Source organism: Stylophora pistillata, chromosome 7, assembly GCF_964205215.1.
Source record: "Stylophora pistillata chromosome 7, jaStyPist1.2, whole genome shotgun sequence".
NCBI classification, from domain to species: domain Eukaryota; kingdom Metazoa; phylum Cnidaria; class Anthozoa; order Scleractinia; family Pocilloporidae; genus Stylophora; species Stylophora pistillata.
In genome coordinates, this window is record NC_142525.1 from 12,854,430 (window position 1) to 12,864,228 (window position 9,799).

The following is a 9,799-nucleotide window of genomic DNA, read 5'->3' on the forward strand; positions in this document are numbered from 1 at the left end:
TTGTTCTCCAGTACAATTTAAACAAAAGAATATTAGTCCGGCAGCCATTTATGAAAGTGGTCTATATTTCTACATATATTTAGATTAATCGTCCTAAATCCATTTAATTTGATCCGTATATGTTCATCAAGTCAGTCGAACACTTTCTCAAGCCTGAATTCAGGGCAATGTTGAAATATTATCCGACCAGGAATTCGCTGATATCATGATTCTTGAATTGAATGGTCTGAATTTCGCTATTGCATGAATAGCGCTCTCTACTGCGAGGATCGTGCATCATACGTATCTATAACCGCAGTTCGAAATATATGAACTTCATATATTCATCATATCTGATTTATCATCACGGGTTTATTACGAATCAACTTAACGGCCTGCTCCCAGTTGGCTTGTTAGCTCAATTGGTAGAGCACTGCACTAGTATCGCAGAGGTCAGTGGTTCGAATCTCGTACAGGCCTGATTTTTTTCAGGTCTGATTTTGGCTATTGCATAAATAGCGCTCTTTACTGCGAGGATCGTGCATCATACGTAAAAGAATATTAATCCGGCAGCCATTTATGAAAGTGGTCTATGAGATGAAACGGATTTTAAAAAAATCCCATAGCTATAAATATTAAATTGAACAAACAAAAAATGGATCATTCAAGGTTTCTGGGAAACGAGCCCAAAAGCCCCTGATCAAAAACGACCACGATTCCTCGTTTTGCCAAGCTTCGACATACGAGCCTCGTTTTTCCAATAGAGCCTCGATTTTCAATCGTGCCTCGATTTTGCAATGGAGCCTCGATTTTTCAATCGTGCCTCAATTTTCCAATCGAGCCTCGATTTTGCAATCGTGCCTCGATTTGGAAGGGAGCCTAGGGCGAGCTAGAGTGGTCATGTTCTGGAAAAATTGTCGAGTTTAATTCGTGAACTGTCGGGGGATTACGAAAATGACTGATTTTTTTTTATGCAAAGATTTTCCGAACTTGTACGTACATTAAAATCGCCAAAATAATTAATTTAAGCGCTTGACATTTCTAAACAAACATGAAACACTTTCATTAGGTTTGTATGAGATGTCCTTTAGGAATTCGGTGAATATTTCTAACTGCTAAGCATGAAGTCTATATGAACCCTGCCCGGTAGTCAGAAATAGTATGCAAATTTCCGCGGAACTCCTCATGCAAATCTTATATTTATACTCGATGTTTAATTAGCAGTTGAAATATCAAACGGTTCCATGAATTGCGATGCTTTTTAGTAGACGAATTTTCCGAGCTTGGCATACCATAATATATAAATTTAACCAAGCCTAAAAGCGGACCTCCGGTCACTCAGTTTTCCACCCCTTCACTTTAAAAGAACTTCTCAGCGCTGGCTGTCAAAGAGTTTATTCAAGGGATTTAGGGACCAATCCAGGTGTGGGATCCCTCAGTTCTGGTCAGTTTCACCACGATGTTCTCAAAACTTGCAAAGCAATCACCAGTCATTCTAGTCTGCTGTAATTCAAGGAGCTGAAGACCGTCTTTGATGTTCCTCTGGTTTTGAAGGATTTTCGAGAGTAGGGAATGTTTTCTTCTTCAAATGTAGTGTACGATGTCAGTTTCGGTTGAAATGATATTTTATCGAGCATGAATGTTAATTTCGGTTCGGGAAAGTGAGCCAATATTGAAAGCCTTTCAAAATTGGCTCACTTTCGGAAATGACTTCGAGTGAAGTCGATTGATCGATAGGTACACATGAGAGTAGTGAGTCACTGGATCATTACATCAAAATCGTATGGGCTACTTTCATATCCTTTCTTGATGTCGTCAGGTATAACTGTTTGCCTCACCGATTTTTTTCAACGTGTCAAACTCCGATGGTAAGCGTACATAAATTAAAAAAAAAGTTACCCTCAAATCTACTTTAAACTTTTGTTTCAACTTATCCTCTTTCGGCTATCCACATATAATGGTTTTCTCGCGTTCGACGTAAATTTTGATTGGCCTTTTGTGACAATTTACAGATGATATGAGATGCAGGTAGATAGGACTAAATAAGGCAGCAGCTCTATGGAACTTTCAGAAAGATCCCACAACTATTTTTCTATTTAGTTTATACAGAAAGCGTGCATAATCCTGCATCAATAGTACCTGGTACTGGTAAACTAAATGACCTGTTGAAAGTCTTATCTATAATAATACCTATCATAAACACACTACTGTACATTGTGGGGTAGATTTTGGATTTATAATTTAGCAAATTCGTAGAGAAATGAAATGGATTTAGGCCTCAAATATCACTTGGCAAATGATTCCATTTAGATTTATATTTGATAGAAAATTATTCTTAATTGCTTCTAATATATACAATATGTATTCTTGATGTTGGTCGCGTATCATAGTACAATTAAACCTGGATTAAGGGGCACTGCATTAAGTGATCTCCTTGTAAGCAATCAGTTGTCAAAAGTACCAAATTTGTTTCCCCTAAACCACTGTGATTTTTACCCCTATTAAACGATCACCTTTATTAAGCGGTTACGGTCACCCTTTACTAATTTTTATCGTCTTCCACCTGTAATGAATGGTCACTGAAAGCCGAACTACTCAAATAAAACTAAGAATACTCTTTAAAGTAATTTTTAATCGATGTTTCTCTTCTAAAATCAAAGGAAGTAGTATCTTCAAGCAAGATTTTGTAGTCAATTGTGGCATAGAGTAGGGTTGTATATCGTTTTTTATAACACCCCTATTCTGTGGAACCTCTATCAAGCAGTCACTTACCTGTGTTGCCTGTGTTATTGTTCCTTACGTTACAAAAGTTTGATTTAAATGAACAAGCTAGAACTTGATAATGGAGAGACTTACATGTAAGGTTTGATGGTGAAGAAATCTGTAGAAATCCAGAAAAAATACCTGGTTTCATTTGTAAATTACAGAAATTAATGTAAAACATCACTCAAGTTTGTTCTTTAGTTTTAAAGTTTAATTTATATTATTATTGGCCACAGTAAAGGGCTTGAAAAATCTTATATGATAAGCTGACAGCTGTATATGAGCACGATCCTTCGCAGTAAAGCACTATTTGAGCAATAGTGAAAATCAGACCTGAAAAAAATTTCAGGCCTGTACGGGATTCGAACCACTGACCTCTGCGATACTAGTACAGCGCTCTACCAATTGAGCTAACAAGCCAACTGGGAGCAGGCCATCAAATTAATTCGACATAAACCCGTAGATGATAAATCAAACAACAACAAACATATGAAACATATGTGTGAACTGCGGTTATGAGACGTATATGAGCACGATCCTTCGCAGTAAAGCACTATTTGAGCAATAGTGAAAATCAGACCTGAAAAATTTTTTTCAGGTCTGATTTTCACTATTGCTCAAATAGTGCTTTACTGCGAAGGATCGTGCTCATATACGTCTCATAACCGCAGTTCACACATATGTTTCATATGTTTGTTGTTAAGCTGACAGCTGTTGCACCAAAACATCCTCTGACCAATTTTTATGGCATATTGCGGGCTCGCTGATACTAATAAGCGTCCAACTATTTGCTTGAGAGGTAGGTCGTAAAGTATTGGCTACAAACCCTTCTACTGATGTGCTTTTGGCATCATATTGGCAGACGTCAAAACAGTAAGAATGGTGAGCAATACCACTCTATATATCACTGGCTAAGACTCCTCAGTACAACAGATTTTGACAATATACTTGTGTGATCAGTGACAAACTTAACACACTTCAGGAAACACTGAAATTTTAAAGAAAAGAGATCCACCGACCTTTACGTTAGACAAGTTCCCAGCTCGGAAGTGCATTTTTGGGCTGTCTTCCCACGCCAGATTTTTAAGGGTCTGCATGATATATATATATATATATATATATATATATATATATATATATATATATATATCTGCGTTATTGACTGAGCATGAAGTGAAGATACCTGGACATTGGCGCAGTTCTTCGTTTGCATTTTTTTTGGATCGAGTTCGAACAGGGCTTCATAGACCTCGTCTGCTATAGCAAAGGGTTTCCCGTTCCCTTCGGAGTTTTCACGATCTTTATAGGCCACAGATTTATCCCATAATGATGCTAGTAACGCTAACAGCATAACAGCTAAAATAATAAATCTCGTGTTGAATCAATGCAAGTTTTTACGTACCGCATTCGATCTAGATTTCAAAGAAAAATGCCAAATATTTCACAAGCTCGTGAAATGTTTTTCAGTCGGATCTGCACTAATTAATATTGTTATTAGTACCGATCAAAACTTCTTCGCTGTATGAACTCAAGAGTTTTTTCAGAGTCAGTTCAACCGAACAACACATGGTTGCTGGGGAACTACAGGTCTATGGTAGCAAAACATGCATTACAAAGAAAGTCACCAAAACAGCGTTAAAACGACCATAAGCGACAAAGCAGCGACGGAAAAAGGTAAGAAGACCTGACACTTGATATTACTCGCTTTATTGTCCTTTTCAAATTAAAAAAAAAAATTTAAATAGTTTTTCCTTTTTTGAATAGCCCACGCTTACGCTTAAAATTCAATCGGTCAGTACAAAATGTAGATTGCAGACTGCAGACTGCAGACCGGGTACAAAATGTTGACTAGGTGCAAAATGCAGACCACAGACTGGGTACAAAATGCAGACGGAGAATTTAGACTGTTTTCTCGCCTGATACGTGAGAACGTGTTATCTTACAACTTACCAAGTGTCTTGCAGTCGCTTTACCGCGAACATCTTTCACGATCATTTAAACTACTGAGGAATATTCTTTGCCTGTTTCCGATATGTTTTGTATTAAAAAAAAAGCTTCCATGCCAAAATTGTTCTAAAATACAATTTCAAGCCTTCATACTCTTCTCACTGCGATTTGTCATTACTAATTTGTTGTAAGCTGAAATGAGGAAGTGGCAAAAAACCAAGCGGTTGTTTTCGTGACCGGCCATTTCTTTACATTTTTGGTAGTTTTATCCCTCGTCTGTTTGGTGACTATGCAAATATTGATATTTGAAAATCAGTGTGTGTACACCCCTGAAAATATATCAAGCCTAAGGGACAGTTTTGGTCTCCGTCCACAATTTTGTCATCAAAATGAACACATACACGCATCGGTTAAAAGGGTGAAGACTATAATGTTCTTCCTCTAAAAGCACGATGGATTTGGATAACTACAGTTTTAATAGGCAAGATCCAAGTTTTATTAAAACATGGCTAACCAGTGCTGGTACCAATGCGAACGTCTGTACTCATACGAAATACCGCTGATCATTACAAAGCGTGCGAACCAGTGGCGTACGACAGGAGAAAGTAGCTTTAATACACGCGGGTCTGGACATAGCATGCGCACGCATTGTCTGTTTGAGTTGTCTCGTCTCGGGTGTGCGAGAAGGGTTTTTATATGAGAAAACGTTGTCCCACCTGCCAGGGATAACCTATGTGCCAAGTTATCTTACCTACCCGAGACGAGTTCACAAACTCACGGAAACGGGCGGCTGAACGACATTTTGCTCTGGTAACAATTTTAATTTCGATCCATAGCGATCCATAATCATTTTGGACTTGCGCTGAGAGATCTGAACAATGAATGTAGCCAAGATTATTCTTTATGTGAAAGCTAACACCTCCTGCAACGGTACAGCGTAGTTGTGACAAAAAGCTGTAGCTTGTGATAGTAATATTATGTAAAACGTCTCGGTCACTCTTAAACTTTGTCTCAGCCGCCCCAATTACAGATATAGGAAAGTACAACTCAAATAGCGTATTAACCAGGTTGTCAAAGCTGGCTTGCAAGCTTCTAATATTGCCGTTTAAGAAGAACAGTGAATTACTGGACGGAAAATTTACATTACCTTGACTCGTATGAAAGTCATGTGTGTTAAAATAATTTAAGTCGGAGGGCATATGGCGGTCAATATCTAAATTAGTGAGATGATCTCTATTGCTAATGGAAGAAGTTACATCCAGTCGAGGTAATGAGGCATAGCTGGATGGATAACTGGGGCCATCAGAGGGAGAGACTCCACCAGGACAACTATCACAGTTCAAATGGGTTTCGTTTGCACTTATCTCTTAGGAAGAGGTAATGTTAGTAGAAGAGTTGACAGGTAACACTGGGGAGTCAGCATTTCTTCTAAAGAAAATCTCTCCAGCATGAGTCCAGAGGAACTTATAAATGTCATCTTTCTTGAATTTCAAGCAGTCTTTTCACCGTTTCTCGTTCTTCTGCGTCAGACCAGAGTTAATAGCGGGAACTGGTTATGAAAGCCGGGGAACTTTAAACGATAAGAACAATGCGAGCCCTCTGAGGTTGAAGGTACAAGTCACGTGATCGCGAAGGTGCACACATTCAAAACAAGATGGCGGATGAAGTAGACGATCTCTTGCTACGGAGAGATGATTTCGAAGTTATTTTAGACATTTTAGAAGGTGATGAAACAGTCAATCAGCAGTTTTTTGCAACAGTTAACAATGTTAGTTCCAATTGTGCTAATTTACGTGTCTAATTTCTTGCTACCGACCCAAAACGTTCGCTCGGTTATATATTTGTGGCATGGCAAGTTACTCGAGTCACCCGAAAAAAATTTTACACCCAAAAATTTTACTTAGATATACACGTCGTACCTGCAATGACTGATCAGTGTTTCTGTAGAAGCTAAGAATATGTTTTACACTGAATGTGTCGTTTAATATGAGAAGTACTTGCTGGAAACAGCTCTGAGTTCAGAGTATCACATCGAATTTTAGCTGGTTGTAGCAATATGTTGCACGAACGGTAATTTTTCTTTCTTTGTTGTAGATCCAGCAACATGAAATTATCTGCAAAGACTGTGGGAAAAAGTATAATTCAAAGCAGGTTATGAACGACGCAGAAGTTTGAAACACAGCAGTCTTGACGAAGGATCTATTCAGCCTTTGAGTGTCAGCATACTTGCTGAAGTTGTGGCTTCCGCAATCAGGTTCCCTCTATTAACTCTGATCGGATTGAGTGTTGTAAATATCTCAAGATACCAGTCAACAATGTTCTAAGCAGAGATGAATCAGTTCCTCATAACAATAAACAAGCTTCATTTATTTCCAATCCTGAACCAACATACATGGCAGGCAGTCATTGGGGAACAACCTTCGTTGTTCCCCAAAGAATCTTCATGAGAACAATCAAATTCAGAATATCGAAACATCAACTTGTGGATAATTTTGTCTGTATTTCTTGAATGAGATGAACAAAGGAAAATCATATCTTGATCTTCTGCAAGTGTTTGATATACATGATACAATGAAAAATGAGAAATTCATAACTGATTATTTTAAAAATATCTAAGGTATTTTATATATGAAATTTTATTGTGTCAGGTCGTAAAAGGTTACTGATTGTGTGGAAGGTAATGAAAGATATGAAACGACCAAAACCGGAAAATTGATGTTGAAATGTATTTGTTCAGAATGTGGGATAGCGCAAACAAAGTTTGTGAAAAACAAGTCAGGTGAATCATTATTTGATAAGGGCAACAGTCATTCAATTGGTGAAATGGTTCTCAAAGGATTAGCCAACAGTAGACCTTAACTTGCTCGAAAAGGTGCTGCAAAAGCTATCAAATCAGATTATGCTAAGAATAAAATCAAGCAAACAGCAAACCGTGAAGATATCTCGATCAAGCTCTTGACAGCTTCAGCCGATGATTTGAGGAAAAAGATTAGTGGAGGCAACATTGATTATTCACAATGGTATTCAATGGAGATGTATGCTCCTTCTGGTGTGAATGATCCAACTAATCCACCTTACAAAGGCGGTTCTATGTATATTCATAAAGTTATAGATAAGCTACCAAAACCAAAAGGTGGTTGGACTCTTCCAAGTCATAAATACACAAGACCTTATAAGATCTTTAAAATCAAGTCAAATATAATTCTAAAACCGGTGAAATATTAGAGATATATGATAAACTGACTGGAAAGACTGATGCAACTGCTATGCAGCCTGATGTTGATTAAAGCGTTTGTAAAGACGATAGAAAATGCAAAAATAAAGCTGATCGTAAAATGGTCAAAGCATTAGACGCAGTACCATGGAATGAGCGTCAATGGGGTCATTGGCTTCCTATAAATGCTATCAATACCAAACAGAAATTAGGTCTTAGTGTAAAACAAAGGAAGTCGAAAAACGGAAAAAGCTGTCGATTTAAGAAAACTAGCAAGCAAAATTAGCGGATGAATTACATAAACCCATCAAGCGTACTTTATTCGGCGGCGTATAATTGTAAATCATATTGATGAAACATGGGCTGCAGATTTGGTTGAAACGCAGAAATTCAGCAAGTGGAACAAATTAAAGGCTATCGATATCTTCTTATGGTCATTGTTGTATTCAGTAAATACGGTTGGACTGAGCCTTTGAAAGACAAGAAGGGTGAATCTATAGCCCAAGCTTTCAAAACCATTTTCAAAGAAGGAAGAAAGCCAGAGTTCTTATGGACTGACAATGGTCAAGAATTTTACAATAAACAAGTTCAAGAATTGTTGAATAAAAATGATGTCAAGTTAAATTCAACTGAAAATGAAGAAAAATCACCTGTTGTCGAACTTTGAAATCATGCAATTAAAAGTAAGATGTGGAAACTACTATTTCTTTAAGAGGAAACAGTTTACTATTCAAGGCAATACCCAATATCTTAACATTCTACCAAAAATACTGAGTCAGTACAATAACACCAAACACAATTCATTAAAAAATTACACCCACTGAAGCCTCCAGAAAGTCGAATGAAGGAATAGTTTATTTCAATCTGTATGGTGATGTTTTCGCATCAAAACAGCAACCAAAATATAATATTGGTGATAAGGTTCGAATATCAAAGTATAAAAGAAAGTTGTTCGATAAGGGCCACACTCCAAATTGGACAGAAGAGATCTTTATTTTTGACAAGATACAATACACGAATCCAATCACTTGTCGATTACGAGATTTAAACGACGAAGAAATTAGAGGCAGTGTTTATAGCCTGAATTAAGAGCTAAGCAAGAAACATTCAGAATTAGTGAGTAAAGAAAGACTGTAAGAATAAACGAGCTCTGGTTGAATGGAAGGGTTATGATGATGATTTTAACAGTTGGGTTCCTCTCAAGGATTTACAAGCTATTTAAATTGATTTATTTCAATATATATAACACATATATATAGAATATGTGTTGTTACTATTGCGGCGATTACAGTTTTCTAGATTTTCACAAAAATTTGTTAATTAAAAGACGTTTATTGAAACACGCAAAGAATATTGGAATCGATGATTGAATAATAGAATAATCTATACAAATTTGGTAGGTAATTTTTGTAAGTATATTTGAGAAACCGCTTTAAACCGGTCTTTGTTTTAGATTTCCAAAATTTTTCAGATCTTATTTCAGGTCTCATTTCACTACTGCTACAGAAGTGTTCGTTACTGCGATGATCGCTTTGATAATCACTTCTTTACCCACACTTCACATATACGATTTTAATGTATTCACAGTCATCAGCTTTTCTCTATCGCAAAGCTTTTATTTCATTTCTTGGGGAGTTAGTACAGAAACTAATATGTTACCGCCTATGTTACATGAGCAATCCCGGCACAGTACTTATGACATTTAGATGTAGTTTTTTTTTTTTTTATCTTTTATATTCGTAATGGCCAATGTATATTGGCCGTATTTTATTGGTTTGCGCAAAAATATTCTAGCAAACAAATGTGCTGTCGAAGTTGTTATTGTTTTCATTAACCTATCATTTGTCATGTTGGTTGAGTTTTTTTTTTTTTTTTCTAGCATTGAACACTAATAAG